Source organism: Monodon monoceros, unplaced genomic scaffold (assembly GCF_005190385.1).
Source record: "Monodon monoceros isolate NGI ecotype Baffin Bay Population unplaced genomic scaffold, NGI_Narwhal_1 Super_Scaffold_13, whole genome shotgun sequence".
Classification (NCBI taxonomy): domain Eukaryota; kingdom Metazoa; phylum Chordata; class Mammalia; order Artiodactyla; family Monodontidae; genus Monodon; species Monodon monoceros.
Window position 1 is genome coordinate 31480013 of NW_021703769.1, and position 17357 is coordinate 31497369.

Here is a 17357-nt window from a genome sequence, read left to right on the forward strand (position 1 = left end):
GTTATTCCTTTAAAATACAACATTCATAATCGACCCATTAGCAATCTGCAGATGGTTGCCTGGAATTTGATGATGCAGGCAATGTTCATTTTACTAGCAGTTGGGTTCCAAAATGTGCAGATTGGATATCTGGAATTTATTTTTTTTTTAACATTTATTTATTTAATTTATTTGGCTGCGCCAGGTCTTAGTTGCAGCATGCGGGATCTAGTTCCCTGACCAGGGATCGAACTCGGGCCATCCGCATTGGGAGCGTGGAGTCTTAGCCACTGGACCACCAGGGAAGTCCCGGATATCTGGAATTTAGAGGGTAATTTGCCATGGAACCCACGTCATAAATGGAGGTTGGATTGCCAGGCCATAAGACATAAAACCCATAAGTGTATTGTGCCCTGAAGTTATGCTGGAGACTTCACTCACCTTTTCACCTAATCACAGTTCTGACTTCTGCATTGCCTCTGCAGGGTGTTGAGGTCAGTGAGACCAGGGTTCTTACCTCACTATGTTTTCTCTGTTGTGAAATGGAGATAATCATAATCCTGAGGTCACCAGACTCCAGGATGTTAATCAATGATCCGTTCTTCTGGTATTCATGCCCCCGTGTAGTCTCTTCCTATACAGAATAGGGCTGACCTGTGTAACCAATAGGATATTTTGGAAATGACAGAATGTGACTTCTGAGGCTAGGTCATAAGACATACGCAGCTTGCTTTCTCTTGCTCTAGGAGAAGCCAGGTGCCATGTTGTGAGGACACTCAAGCAGCCCCACACTCAGACAATCCATTGGCAAGGAAGTGATACCTCCTGCCAATATCCAGCACTACCTTGCCAGGAATGTGAGGATCCCCTAACGCTAGTCAAACCTTCAGATGATGGATGGCAGCCTCATAAGAGAACTGAGCCAGAATCACCAACCAAGTCATTCTCAGATTCCTGACTCACAGAAACTGTGTGAGATAATAAATGTCATTTTTTGTTTGTTTGTTTTTTATAAAATTATTTATTTATTTTTGGTTGTATTGGGTCTTCTTTGCTGTACGCAGACTTTCTCTAGTTGTGGTGGGTGCGGGTTACTCTTCGTGGCGGTATGCAGGCTTCTCACTGCAGTGGCTTCTCTTATTGTGGAGCACGGGCTCTAGGCACGTGGGCTTCAGTAGTTGTGGCATGCGGGCTTTGGCAGTTGTGACATGCGGGCCCTAGAGTGCAGGTTCAGTAGCTGTGGTGCATGGGGTTAGTTGTTCCGCATCATGTGGAATCTTCCCAGACCAGGGCTTGAACCCGTGTCCCCTGCATTGGCAGGTGGATTCTTAACCACTGTGTGAAGTCCAATTCTTTGTTTTAAGCTGCTAAATATTGGAGTAATTTTTTTTCAATAGATAGCTACTATATCGTCTCATGGATTAGATAATGCAAGGAACGTAGAAGACTTAGCCTAGTGTCTAGGTAGAGAAAACACATAGTAAATAGTGGCTCTTAATATTATTATCCCATTGTTATGGGATTATTATCCCATTGTTATGCCTTAAATGCCTGGTGTACTGATAGACTTTGTTACTAGGAATAAAACAATCATCCCATTGGTCATCAGTCATGAGCTCACAGAGAGTACTGAGGATGGCAGGATGCATTTCTTTCTTCTTCCCATTGGGTTTCCCTTTGACCCCACAGATTTGTGAGCCTCAGCTGGTGTCCATAGTCCCTTCTGCCTCCAATCTTCCTCCTCTTCTCTTTCTTACCACTCTGCCCTCCTCCCAGGGTCCTGGCTCCATCAGATGGCACCCAGGTGTCCCGCTTAAGAGATCCTTGATCCTTCACAGAAGGCTGTATAACTTTGGTGTTTTATTATGAGAAAGGTCTGTTCCCATTAGGGACTGGGGTCAATCTGAAGGAAGGGGGTTAGCAACCCCAGACAGTCACACTATTATAATATTAATATTATAATAATATTCACCTTCCATGGCTACTCAATGTAGAATTTCCACCATGCCCAATGAACAATCCTCCTATTTTTGTAACTCCTTTTTTGGTAGGGGGTGAGGGGAGAGTTGGTTTCCTGATACCATCTGCAATTTATTTTCTAGACAGGCCTCATTTACCCTGTACTGGACAGTTTCTGAGCTCACTGATTCCAGGTGTTTTCCAGGGCAGTGTGAAGTGATGACTCAGTGCACACTGGGGCACTCCAGTCTACTGGGAGAAATGGAAATCAGACATAAAATTATCATTCAGAATTTGTGTTCCTGTAGACATATTAAATTAGAGCCAATTTAACAATTATAGTTCCTAAAACTGTACAAATATTAGATTTTTAATCTTGGGTAATATGATATTATAAAGAAATTGGTTTTCTTCTGTTATTGTTCAGCTCAGTCATCTTCATATATGCTTAATCCTTACTAGTCACTTGTGTTATTTCATTTTCCTCTTTTTTTTAAAATTTCCCTTTTAATATCAATGTTTTTATTACTGGTTTCTAAGAACTCATTTATGACTAAGGAGGTTTATCATTTGTAATTCATTGCAAATGAAATATCATGTTATATTGTCATCAATTTACTATGGTGTTTTGTATTTTGATTGTATATTAAAATATAATCTTGTTGTGTTTAAAACAAACAATTGTAGTAAATTCTTCTATTGTTGTGAGGCTAAATGGAAGAATTCAATAGAATAGAAGAAATTCTTGAGAGTGTTTATTAATTCAAACAAACATTAGGCTGAGAATTTCAAATGAGAAGAAAACTCAAGATGGAATAATAAATATATGATTAGGAACTTATTTTCCGAGTGTTGCAAGATAACTGAAATAATAATGAACATTTACCTGTATACCAGTGTTTTACCTATATTAGTCCTCACTTATAATCCTGTGAGGGACATTCTTTGAGCCCCAATTTATGGATGAGGGAATTGGGCACAGAGTAGTTAAAAAACTTGCCAGAGGACACAAAACTGGTAAGATGCAAAACCAAACCCCTGGTATCTTTTCCAAAACCTCATGAAGCTTCCCTTACTTTACAAATTTTATTCTATAAAATCATATTATAAATAAAAGAATAGGTTATTAATAGATTTTAAAAAACAAGAACCTGCCTATATTTTTATTGTGGTAAAACCACATAACATGAGATTTACCCTCTTAACAAATATAAGTGCCTGGCTCTTGATGTTATATATTTGGTCTTCCCATAGTTCTCTAGAGTAGCACTGTCCAATGCAAATATTGTATATGATTTTAAATTTTCTATTAACTACTGTAAAACATTCAAGAGAAACCTCAGTTAAATAGAGTTAGGAGACCAGAAGGGGAAGCTCTCAAGTCCTGTGAAGTAGCTGAGCTCAACAGGAAGAAGAAAGACTCCTCTTTTTCTGAAAAGGACTCAGCCAATGAAAAGCTATGGACGTTTTGTTCATGTAGCTCTCTGCCACTTCCTTTTCCTCTCTATTAAAACTCTCTCCTTCCCTTGCAGAGTAGGAACTTGCACATAGCTTGCCATAGTTGCAGACCTTGAATTGCAATAGCCTACTCATTCCAAATAAATCCATTTTTGCTAGAGAAATACCAGACATCTATTTGTTTCAGGTCAACCACACTTAAAAAAATAAAATAAAAACAAGTGAAATTAATTTCAATAAAATATTTTATTTAATCTAATATACCCAAAATATCATTTCAACATGTAGTCAGTATAAAATTTATTACTGAAGGACCTGTATGCAGAAAACTATAAGATACTGATGAAAGAAATCAAAGACAACACAAAAGGAGAGATATACCATGTTCTTGGATTGGAAGAATCAACACTGTGAAAAAGAACATACTACCCAAAGTAATGTATGGATTCAATGCAATCCCTATCAAATTACCAATGGCATTTTTCACAGAACTAGAACAAAAAATTTTACAATTTGTATGGAAACACAAGGACCCTGAAGAGCCACAGCAATCTTGAGAAAGAAAAACGGAGCTGGAGGAATCAGGTTCCCTGACTTCAGACTATACTACAAAGCTACAGTCATCAAAACAGTATGGTACTGGCACAAAAACAGAAATATAGATCAATGTAACAGGATAGAAAGTCCAGAGATAAAACCACACAACTATGGTCACCTAATCTATGACAAAGGAGGCAAGAATATGCAATGGAGAAAAGAGTCTCTTCAGTAAATGGTGCTGAGAAAACTGGACAGCTACATATAAAAGAATGAAATTAGAACACTCCCTAACGCCATACACAAAAATAAACTCAAAATGAATTAAAGATCTAAATGTGAGACTAAATACTATAAAACTCTTAGAAGAAAACATAGGCAGAACATTCTTTGACATAACTCGCAGCAATATCTTTTTTGAGCCATCTCCTAGAGTAATGAAAATAAAAACAAAAATAAACAGATGGGACCTAATTAAACTTAAAAACTTTTGCACAGCAAAGGAAACCATAAACAAACCAAAAGACAACTCTCAGAATGGGAGAAAATATTTGCAAACAAAGCAACCTACAAGAGATTAATCTCCAAAATAAACAAACAGCTCATGCAGAGCAATATCAAAAAAAGAACAAACAACCCACTCAGAAAATGGGTGGAAGATCTAAATAGACATTTCTCCAAAGAAGACATACAGGTGGCTAAAAGTACATGAAAAGATGCTCAATATCACTAATTATTAGAGAAATGAAAATCAAATCTACAATGAGGTATCATCTCACACTGGTCAGAATGGCCATCAACAAAAAGTCTACAAACAATAAATACTGGAGAGGCTGTGGAGAAAAGGGAACCCTCCTACACTGTTGCTGGGAATGTAGACTGGTGCAGCCACTATGGAACAGTATGGAGGTTCCTTAAGAAACTAAAATTAGAGATACCATATGATCCAGCAATCCCACTCTTAGGCATGTATCTGGAGAAAAGCATAATTCAAAAAGATACATGCACCACAATGTTCATTGCAGCATTATTTACAATAACAAGGACATGGAAGCAACCTAAGTTTCCATCAACAGAGGAATGGATAAAGAAGATGTGGTACATATATACAGTGGAATATTACTCTGTCATAAAAAAGAACAAAATAATGCCATTTGCAGCAACATGGATGGACCTGGATACTGTTTGTTATTTTTAATTTTATTTTTATTTATTTCTTTGGTTGCGTTGGGTCTTTGTTGCTGCATGCGGGCTTTCTCTAGTTGCATCGAGCAGGGGCTACTCTTTGTGATGGTGTGCAAGCTTCTCATTGCAGTGGTTTCCCTTGTTGCAGAGCTTTGGCTTTAGGCACGTGGGCTTCATTAGTTGTGGCACGTGGGCTCAGTAGTTGTGGCTCGTGGGCTCTGGAGTGCAGGCTCAGTAGTTGTGGCACATGGGCTTAGTTGCTCCATGGCATGTGGGATCATCCTGGACCAGGGATTGAACCTGTGTCCCCTGCATTGGCAGGTGGATTCTTAACCATTGTGCCACCAGGGAAGTCCCCTGGAGACTGTTATACTGAGTGAAGTAAGCCAGACAGAGAAAGACAAATACCATATGATATTGCTTATATGTGGAATCTAAAAAAAAGGCTACAAAAGAACTTATCTACAAAACAGAAATAGAGTTACAGATGTAGAAAACAGACTTATGGTTACCAAGGGGTAAGGGGGTTAGGAATAATTTGGAAGAATGAGCTTCCAATCTCTCTCTATATATATACTATATATAAAATATCTTTATATATTCTGTATATAGTAGTATATATAAAATAGATAACTAATAAGGACCTAGTGAATAGCACAGGGGACTCTACTCAATACTCTGCAATAGCCTATATGGGAAGAGAATCTAAAAAAGAGTGGGTATATGTATATGCATAACTGATTCACTTTGCTGTACACCTTAAACTAACGCATTGTAAATCAACTATACTCCAATAACAATCTAAAAAAAATATTACTGAGGTATTTTACATTGTTTGTTTCTATTCATGTCTCTGAGATCCAGTGTGTATTTTACATTTATTGCATATTTAAATTTGGAGGCTCAACTTTAATTGGCAATGCTTTGCCTGTCTTTAGAGTTCATAAAACTTACAGTTGAAAAAGTTGTTCCAAGTTACTTAAAGGTTTCTAATAACTGAATATAGTATCAGTGTTTAAATTTAAATGAATTTAAATTAAATTAAATTAAAATTTCAGTTCCTCAGTTGCACTAGCCACATTTCAAGTGCCTAAAAGACACAAGTGGCTAACGGCTACCATATTGGACAGGATAGACATAGAACAAGGGCCTGCACCTTTTTCTGTCGAACTGGAGGTACATATTTTAGATTCTGTGGGCTATACAGCCTCTGATAAAGCAGCCACAGACAATATGTCAATGAATAGGTGTGGCTGTATTCCAATAAAACTTTATTGAGACAAATATGTGCAGGCCCAGATTTGGCCCTCTGGCTATAGTTTAGCAACTCCTTCTGTAGAGAAACTTTAGTTTTCTCATCTGTAAAATGGATTTTCTGATTAAACGTATTAAATTTATTTATTTTTACAAAATTGTTATCGGAGTATAGTTGATTTACAATGTTGTGCTAGTTTCAGGTGTATAGCAAAGTGATTCGGTTATACATACACATATATTCATTCTGTTTTAGATTCTTTTCTCATATAGTTTATCACAGAATATTGAGTAGAGTTCCCTGTGCTATACAGTAGGTCCTTATTGGCTATCTATCTTATATATAGTAGTGTATGTATGTTCATCCCAAGCTCCTGATCTATCCATCCCTCTGACATTTCCCCTTTAGTAACCATAATTTGTTTTCAATATCTGTAAGTCTTTCTGTTTTGTAAATAGGTTCACTTGTATCATTTTTAAAACTTATATTCCACATATGAGTAATATCATATGATATTTGTCTTCATCTGACTTACTTCACTTAGTATGATAATCTCTAGGCCCATCCATTTCTCTACAAATGATCCAATTTTGTTCCTTTTTATGACTGAGTAATATTCCATTGTATATATATACCACATCTTCTTTATCCATTGATCTGTCGATGGACATTTAGGTTGCTTCCATGTCCTTGTTATTGTAAATAATGCTGCAGTGAACATTGGGGTGCATGTATCTTTTTGAATTATGCTTTTCTCCAGATATATGCCCAGGAGTGGGACTGCTGGATCATATGTTATCTCTATTTTTAGTTTGTTAAGGAACCTCCATACTGTTTTCCATAGTGGCTGCACCAGTTTACATTCCCAGCAACAGTGTAGGAGGGTTCCCTTTTCTCCACAGCCTCTCCAGTATTTATTATTTGTAGAATTTTTGATGATGGCCATTCTGACCGGTGTGAGGTGATACCTCATTGTAGATTTGATTTTCATTTCTCTAATAATTAGTGATATTGAGCATATTTTCATGTGCTTTTAGCCATCTGTATGTCTTCTTCCTTTTTTTTTTTTGCGGTACACGGGCCTCTCACTGTTGTGGCCTCTCCCGTTGCGGAGCACAGGCTCCGGACGCGCAGGCTCAGCGGCCATGGCTCACGGGCCTAGCCGCTCCGCGGCATATGGGATCTTCCCGGACTGGGGCACGAACCTGTGTGCCCTGCATCGGCAGGCGGACTCTCAACCACTGCGCCACCAGGGAAGCCCTGTATGTCTTCTTTGGAGAAATGTCTACTTAGGTCTTCTGCCCATTTTGTGATTTTGTTGTTTGTTTTATTGACATAGAGCTGCATGAGCTGTTTGTATATTTTGGGGATTAATCCCTTGTCTGTCACTTCATTTGCAAATATTTTCTCCCATTTTGTGGGCTGTCTTTTCATTTTGTTTATGGTTTCCTTTGCTGTGCAAAGCTTGTAAGTTTGATTAGGTGCCATTTATTTATTTTTGTTTTTATCTTCATTACTCTAGGAGGTGGATCAAAAAGATATTGCTGCGAATCATGTCAAAGAGTGTTCTGCCTATGTTTTCCTCTAAGAGTTTTATAGTGTCCAGGCTTACATTTAGGTCTTTAATCCATTTTGTAAACTCTATTAAATTTAAATGAGTGACTGCATATAAGGAATGTAACAGAGTGCTTGGGTCTATACATGGTCTAAAAATTTTCTACTTAGATATTGAAAGGCACTTTGCCCATTTATGGGCAGTTACCAGCTTATGTAGTTGGTTTGAACATGGAAGTCTCCTGTAGCTGTTGGGAACTTGCCTTTTTCCTCTGTAATTCTCCACCTGTAGACCCTATGGCAAAGTTTGTCTTTTACTATCAGGGCCACCTCTGTTCCTTATGTTTTTAAATTATTTTAGGTATTGTATTAGTGTCCTATTGTGGCAGTAGCAACTTACCACAAACATAATGGCTTAAAACAACACAAATTTATTCACTTATAGTTCTGGAGGTCAGAAGTCTGAAATAGGTTTCGCTGGGCTAAAATCAAGTTGTTGACAGGATCATACTCCTTCTGGAGGCTCTAGGGGAGAAGCCTTTCCTTACCCTCAGCTTCTGGGCACCTCCTTCATCTTCAAAGCTAGTAGCATAGCATCTGCAAATTTCTCTCTATCTGGCCTCTGCTTCCTTCCTTACATCTTCTCCCTCTTATAAGGACCTGTGTGATTGTCTTGGGCTCATCTGGATAATCTAGATAATCTTCTCATTGCAAAATCATTAATTTAATCACACCTGCAAAGTCCATTTTGCCATATAAGGTAACATATTTAGAAGTTCTGTGAATTAGGATGCGGACATGTTTGGGGAGCCTATCGCAGGTAGGATCATAGTTTCACAATTTTTTTTTTTAATATAAAGACTTTTTAAAGAGCAGTTTTAAGTTTACAGCAAAATTGAGAGGAAGGTACAGAGATTTCCCATATACCTCCCTGCCCTCATGCATGCATAGCTTCCTTCATGATCAACATCACTCACCAGAATGGTATCAGCTTTACTATGGATGAACCTATATTGACACAGCACAATCACCCAAAGTCCATAGTTTATCTTAGGGTTCACTCTTGGTGTTGTACATTCTATGTGTTTGGACAAATATGTATTGACACATATCCATCATTATAATATCATATAGAGTAGTTTCACTGCCCTAAAAATCCTCTGCCTATTCCTCTCTCCCTGCTACCTACTCGCGTGGCAACCACTGATCTTAAATGTCTCTATAGTTTTGCGTTGTCCAGAACGTTGTATACTTGGAATCATGTAGGATGTAGCTTTTTCAGATTGGCTTCTTTCACTGTAATATGCATTTAAAGTCATAATTTTGTTTTTTTAAATACTCCTTGACTCTTAGAGTCACATACTGAAATATTTCCAGATGGAATGATGAATCTAAGTTTTGCTTCAAAATGACCCATCCCAGTATGGGGGAAATAGGTGGGTGGATATGACACTAGACTGCCAATGGGTTAGTAATTTTTGAAGCTAGGTGATGCGTACTTGTGGATATTGTACATGTCTCATTAATTTTGTTTGCCTGTTTGAAAACTTCCACAACAAAAAGTTAAAAAATTTTCCATGTGGTTGTGAGTTTTTCAATATCTCCTGATAATTATTTTAATTTTTTCTCTCTATATTTTAAAGTTAGATTCTTAGGCCTATACAAGTTTTAATATTGGATATTCTTGGAAGACTGTTCCTTTTATTATTAAAAAATAGCTTTTTACATTATCCATTTTTATTTTTACTTTATCCTTATTTGTCTGGTTTTAATATTGTTACATCAGCTTCTTTGGGTTAGATTTTTCCTAATATTTTATTTTCCATCCTTTTAAAAAATTCTTTTATTTTCAGTTTCACAGCTTAGCATTTATTAACATGGCCAGAGCTAAAAGATTAGGCAGGGGCAGGTGTCCCTACTCTTGGCACTCCTTCCTTATACAATGTATCACTGCATTATATGCATTTAACAGTTTACCTGCCCATCTCCAGACTGACTGGGGGTATGTAAAGGACAGCAGCCGGATCTCACTCACATATTCATGCTTGGTTATCATGTCTGCCCCCCCACAGCCCCAGAAGGGCTTCTAGCTTAGCAGTAGGTAGTTAACGTATATTAGTGGATTGAATGTACAGGATGGATGGCAATCAAGTAGTTAGAATATAAACGGCTGGGACTGAATCACCAGATTTAACAAACAGAAGAATTTGATTTATGGGAGTTAGAGATTAAAAAAGAAATCTATAGATAACAAAAAACATGATATCAGATTTAACATAAAATTTAGGAAACACTTATAAAAGAAAAGAGGACTAAAATGAGTCCACCCTGAGCTGACACTGTTAACATTATTGTGTGTATGCCTTTAAAGTTTTATTTCTTCTGTATATGTGTATAGATATGTAGGTTTTTTGTTTTTTTAAAGTAGATTATTTAATTTATTTATTTATCTATTTTTGAATATTTGAATTTTATTTAGTTCTTTATACAGCATGTTCTTATTAGTTATCTATTTTATACATATTAGTGTATATATGTCAATCCCAATCTCCCAATTCATCACACCACCACCCGCCTGCCACTTTCCCCCCTTGGTGTCCACACGTTTGTTCTCTACAGCTGTGTCTCAGTTTCTGCCCTGCAAACCGGTTCATCTGTACCATTTTTCTAGGTTCCACATATATGCATTAATATACGAGATTTGTTTTTCTCTTTCTGACTTGCTTCACTCCGTATGAAAGTCTCTAGATTCATTCATGTCTCTACAAATGACCCAATTTCGTTCCTTTTTATGGCTGAGTAATATTCCATGTTATATATGTACCACATCTGCTTTATCCATTTGTCTGTCGATGGGCATTTATGTTGCTTCCATGACCTGGCTATTGTAAATAGTGCTGCAATGAACATTGGGCTGGATGTGTCTTTTTGAATTATGGTGCTCTCTGGGTATATGACCAGTAGTGGAATTGCTGCGTCATATGGTAATTCTATTTTTAGTTTTTTAAGGAACCTCCATACTGTTCTCCAGAGTGGCTGTATCAATTTACATTCAAACCAACAGTGCAAGAGGATTCCCTTTTCTCCACACACTCTCCAGCATCTGTTGTTTGCAGATTTTCTGATGATGCCCATTCTAACTGGTGTGAGGTGAACTCATTGTTGTTTTGATTTGCATTTCTCTAATAATTACTGATGTTGAGCAGCTTTTCATGTGCTTATTGGCCATTTGCATGTCTTCTTTGACGAAATGTCTATTTAGGTCTTCTGCCCATTTTTGGATTGGGTTGTTTGTTTTTTTAATATTGAGCTGCAGGAGCTGTTTCTATATTTTGGAGATTAATCCTTTGTTGATTTGTTTGCAAATATTTTCTCCCATTCTGAGGGTTGTCTTTTCTTCTTGTTTATGGTTTCCCTTGCTGTGCAAAAGCTTTTAAGTTTCATTAGGTCCCATTTGTTTATTTTTGCTTTTATTTCTATTACTCTAGGAGGTGGATCAAAAAAGATCTTGCTGTGATTTATGTCAAAGAGTGTTCTCCCTATGTTTTTCTCTAAGAGTATTATAGTGTCTGGTCTTACATTTAAGTCTCTAATCCATCTTGAGTTTATTTATGTGTATGGTGTTAAGGAGTGTTCTAATTTCATTCTTTTACATGTAGTTGTCCAGTTTTCCCTGCAACACTTATTGAAGAGTCTGTCCTTTCTCCATTGTATATCCTTGCCTCCTTTGTCAGAGATTAGTTGACCACAGGTGTGTGGGTTTATCTCTAGGCTTTCTATCCTGTTCCATTGATCTATATTTCTGTTTTTGTGTGAGTACCATATTGTCTTGATTACTGTAGCTTTGTAGTATAGTCTGAAGTTAGGGAGTCTGTTTCCTCCAGCTCTGTTTTTTTCCCTCAAGACTGCTTTGGCTATTCGGGGTCTTTTGTGTTTCCATACAAATTTTAAGATTTTTTGCTCTAGTTCTGTAAAAAGTACCATTGGTAACTTGATAGGAATTACATTGAATCTGTAGATTGCTTTGGGTAGTATAGTCATTTTCACAATATTGATTCTTCCAATCCAAGAACATGATATATCTCCCCATCTGTTGGTGTCATCTTTAATTTCTTTCATCAGTGTCTTATAGTTTTCTGCATACAGGCCTTTTTCTTCCCTAGGTAAGTTTATTCCTAGGTATTTTATTCTTTTGGTTGCAGTGGTAAATGGGAGTGTTTCCTTAATTTCTCTTCTAGATTTTTCATCATTAGTGCACAGGAATGTAAGAGATTTCTGTGTATTAATTTTGTATCCTGCAGCATTACCAATATCTTTGATTAGCTCTAGTAGTTTTATGGTGACATCATTAGGATTCTCTATGAATACTATCATGTCATCTGCAAACAGTGACAGTTTTACTTCTTCTTTTCTAATTTGTATTCCTTTTATTTCCTTTTCTTCTCTGATTTCCATAGCTAGGAATTCCAAAACTATGTTAAATAATAGTGATATGAGTGGACATCCTTGTCTTGTTCCTGATCTTAGAGGAAATGCTTTCAGTTTTTCACCACTGAGAATAATGTTTGCTGTGGGTTTGTCATATATGGCCTTTATTATTTTGAGGAAGGTTCCCTCTATGCCCACTTACTGGAGAGTTTTTATCATAAATCGGTGTTGATATTTGTTAAAAGCTTTTTCTGCATCTATTGAGATGACCATATGGTTTTTATTTTTCAATTTGTTGATGTGGTGTATCACATTGATTGAATTGAGTGTATTGAAGAATTCTTGCATCCCTGGGATAAATCCCACTTGATCATAGGTGTATGATCCTTTTAATGTGTTGTTGGATTCTGTTTACTAGTATTTTGTTGAGGATTTTTGCATTTATATTCATCAGTGATATTGGTCTGTAATTTTATTTTTTTGTAGTATCTTTTTCTGGTTTTGGTATCAGGGTGAAGGTGGCCTTGTAGAATGAGTTTGGGAGTGTTCCTTCCTCTGCAATTCTTTGGAAGAACTTGAGAAGGATGGGTGTTAGCTCTTCTCTAAATTTTTGATAGAAATCACCTGGGAAGCCATCTCATCCTGGACTTTTGTTGGAAGATTTTTTTTTTTTTGGGGGGGTACGCAGGCCTCTCACTGTTGTGGCCTCTCCCATTGCAGAGCACAGGCTCCAGATGCACAGTTTCAGTGGCCATGGCTCACAGGCCTAGCCACTCCGTGGCATGTGGGATCTTCCCAGACTGGGGCACGAATCCGTGTCCCCTGCATCGGCAGGCAGACTCTCAACCACTGCGCCACCAGGGAAGCCCTGTTGGAGGATTTTTTAACACAGTTTCAATTTCACTACTTGTGATTGGTCTGTTCATATTTTCTATTTCTTCCTGGTTCAGTCTTGGAAGGTTATACCTTTCTAAGAATTTGTCCATTTCTTCCAGGTTGTCCATTTTATTGGCATAGAGTTGCTTGTAGTAATCTCTTAGGATGCTTTGTATTTCTGCGGTGTCTGTTGTAACCTCTCCTTTTTCTTTCTAATTTTATTGATTTGAGTCCTCTCCCTCCTTTTCTTGATGAGTTTGGATAATGGTTAATCAATTTTGTTTATCTTCTGAAAGAACCAGCTTTTAGTTTTATTGATGTTTGCTATTGTTTTCTTTGTTTCTATTTCATTTATTTCTGCTCTGATCTTTATGATTTCTTTCCTTCTACTAACTTTGGGGTTCATTTGTTCTTTCTCTAGTTCCTTTAGGTGTAAGGTTAGATTGCTTATTTGAGATTTTTCTTGATTCTTGAGGTAGGCTTGTATTGCTATAAACTTTCCTCTTAGGACTGCTTTTGCTGCATCCCATAGGTTTTGGATCATCGTGTTTTCACTGTCATTTGTCTCTAGGTATTTTTTGATTTCCTCTTTGAGTTCTTCAGTGATCTCTTGGTTATTTAGTAATGTATTGTTTAGCCTCCATGTGTTTGTGTTTTTTATGTTTTTTTCTGTGTAATTGATTTCTAATATCATAGCGCTGTGGTCAGAATAGATGTTTGATATTATTTCAATTTTCTTAAATTTACTGTGGCTTGATTTGTGACCCAAGATGTTATCTATCCTGGAGAATGTTCCATGTGCACTTGAGAAGAAAATTTAATCTGCTGTTTTGGATGAAATGTCCTATAAATATCAATTAAATCTATATGGTATATTGTGTCATTTAAAGCTTGTGTTTCCTTATTTATTTTCATTTTGTTTGATCTGTCCATTGTGTGAGTGTGGTGTTAATATCCCCCACTATTATTGTGTTACTGTTGATTTCCTCTTTTATAGCTGTTAGCAGTTACCTTATGTATCGAGGTGCTCCTATGCTGGGTGCATATGTATTCATAGTTGTTATATCTTCTTCTTGGATTAATCCCTTGATCATTATGTAGTGCTCTTCCTTGTCTCTTGTAACATTCTTTATTTTAAAGTCTATTTTATCTGATATGAGTATTGCTACTCCAGCTTTCTTTTGATTTCCATTTGCATTGAATACCTTTTTCCATCCCCTTGCTTTCAGTCTGTATGTGTCCCTAGGTCTGAAGTGGGTCTCTTGTAGACAGCATATATATGGGTCTTGTTTTTGTATCCATTCAGTGAGCCTGTGTCTTTTGGTTGGAGCATTTAATCCATTCAAGTTTAAGGTTATTATTGATATGTATGTTCCTGTTACCATTTTCTTAATTGTTTTAGGTTTATTTTTGTAGGTCCTTTTCTTCTCTTGTGTTTCCTATTTAGAGAAGTTCCTTTAGCATTTGTTGTAGAGCTGGTTTGGTGGTGCTGAATTCTTTTAGCTTTTGTTTTTCTGTAAGGCTTTTGATTTCTCTGTCGAATCTGAATGAGATCCTTGTTGGGTAGAGTAATCTTGGTTGTAGGTTATTTCTTTTTATCATTTTAAATGTGTCATGCCACTCCCTTCTGACTTACAGAGTTTCTGCTGAGAAATTAGCTGTTCTTTTTCCGAGTTCCTGGATCATCTTCACTATCATTATTCTGAATTATTTTCCTGGAAGGTTGCCTATCTCCACTTCATTTAATTGTTTTTCTGGTGTTTTATCTTGTTCCTTTATGTGGTACATAGCCGTCGGCCTTTTCATCTTGTCTATCTTTCTGTGAATGTGGTTTTTGTTCCACAGGCTGCACCATTGTAATTCTTCTTGCTTCTGCTCTCTGCTCTCTGGTGGATTAGGTTATTAAGAGGCTTGTGCAAGTTTCCTGATGGGAAGGACTGGTAGTGGGTAGAGCTGGGTGTTGCTCTGGAGGGCAGAGCTCAGTACAACTTTAATCCACTTGTCTGTTGATGAGTGGGTGTGGGTTCCCTCCCTGTTGGTTGTTTGGTCTTAGGCGACCCAACACTGGAGACTACCCAGGCTCTTTGGTGGGGCTAATGGCAGACTATGGGAGGGCTCACGCCAAGGAGTACTTCCCACAACTTCTGTTTCCAGTGTCCTTGTCCTCACGGTGAGCCACAGCCACACCCTTCTCTGCAGGAGACCCTCCAACACTAGCAGGTAGTCCTGGTTCAGTCTCCTATGGGGTCACTGTTCCTTCCCCGTGTCCTGATGTGCACACCACTTTGTGTGTGCCCTCCAAGAGTGGAGTCTCTGTTTCCCCCAGTCCTGTCAAATTCTTGTAATCAAATCCCACTAGGCTTCAAACTCTGATTCTCTAGGAATTCCTCCTCCCATTGCCAGGCCCACAGGTTGGGAAGCCTGACGTGGGGATCAGAACCTTTACTGCAGTGGGTGGACTTCTGTGGTATATGTGTTCTCCAGTTTGTGAGTCACCCACCCAGCAGTTATGGGATTTGATTTTATTGTGATTGTGCCCCTCCTACCATCTCATTTTGGCTTCTCCTTTGTCTTTTGATGTGAAGTATCAATACATATTGATAATTACCTTAAATGTAAATGGATTAAATGCTCCAACCAAAAGACACAGACAGGGTGAATGGGTATAAAAACAAGACCTGTATATATTCTGTCTAAAAGAGACCCACTTCAGACCTAGGGACACATACAGACTGAAAGTGAGTGGATGGAAAAAGATATTCCATGCAAATGGAAATCAAAAGAAAGCTGGAGTAGCAATTGACATATCAGAAAAAATAGACTTTAAAATAAAGTCTATTACAAGAGACAAAGAAGCACACTACATAATGATCAAGGAGTCATTCCAAGAAGAAGATATAACAATTGTACATATTTATGTACCCAGCATAAGAGCATCTCAATACATAAGGCAAATGCTAACAGCCATAAAAGGGGGAATCAACACTAACACAATAATAGTTGTGGACTTTAACAGCCCACTTTCACCAATGGACAGATCAACCAAAATGATAGTAAATAAGGAAACACAAGCTTTAAATGACACATTAAACAAGAAGGACTTAAGTGATATTTATAGGACATTCCATCCAAAAACAACAGAATACACTTTCTTCTCAAGTGCTCATGGAACATTCCCCAGAAGAGATCATATCCGGGTCACAAATCAAGCCTTGGTAAATTTAAGAAAATTGAAATTGTATCAAGTATCCTTTCTGACCACAACGTTATGAGACTAGATATCAACTACAAGAAAAAAACTTAAAATATACAAACGCATGGAGGCTAAACAATATGGTACTAAATAAGAAATCAAAGAGGACATCAAAAAATACCTAGAAACAAATGACAGTGAAGAAACAATGACCCAAAACCTATGGGATGCAGCAAAAGAAGTTCTAAGAGAGAAGTTTATAGCAATGCAACCCTTCCTCAAGAATCAAGAAATGTCTCAAATAAACAACCTAACCTTACAACTAAAGCAATTAGAGAAAAAAGAACAACAGCAACCAAAAAAACACAAATTAGCAGAAGAAATCATAAATATCAGATCAGAAAAAAATGAAAAAGAAATGAAGGCAATGATAGCAAAGATCAATAAAACTAAACACTGCTTCTTTGAGAAGATAAAATTGATAAATCATTAGCCAGAATCAAAAAAAAAAAAGGGAGAAGACTCAAATCAACAGAATTAGAAATAATAAAGGAGAGGTAACAACTGACACTGAGAAATACAAACGATCATGAGAGATTCCTACAAGCAACTACATGCCAATAAAATGGACAACCTGGAAGAAATGGACAAGTTGTTAGAAAATCACAACCTTCTGAGACTGAACCTGGAAGAAATAGAAAATATAGACAAATCACAAGCACTGAAATTGAAGCTGTGATAAAAAATCTTCCAACAAATAAAAGCTCATGACCAGATCGCTTCACAGGTGAATTCTATCAAACATTCAGAGAAGAGTTAGCACCTATCCTTCTCAAACTCTTCCAAAATAAAGCAGAGGGAGGAACACCCCCAAACTCATTCTACATGGCCACCATCACCCTGATACTGAAACCAGACAAATATATCACAAAA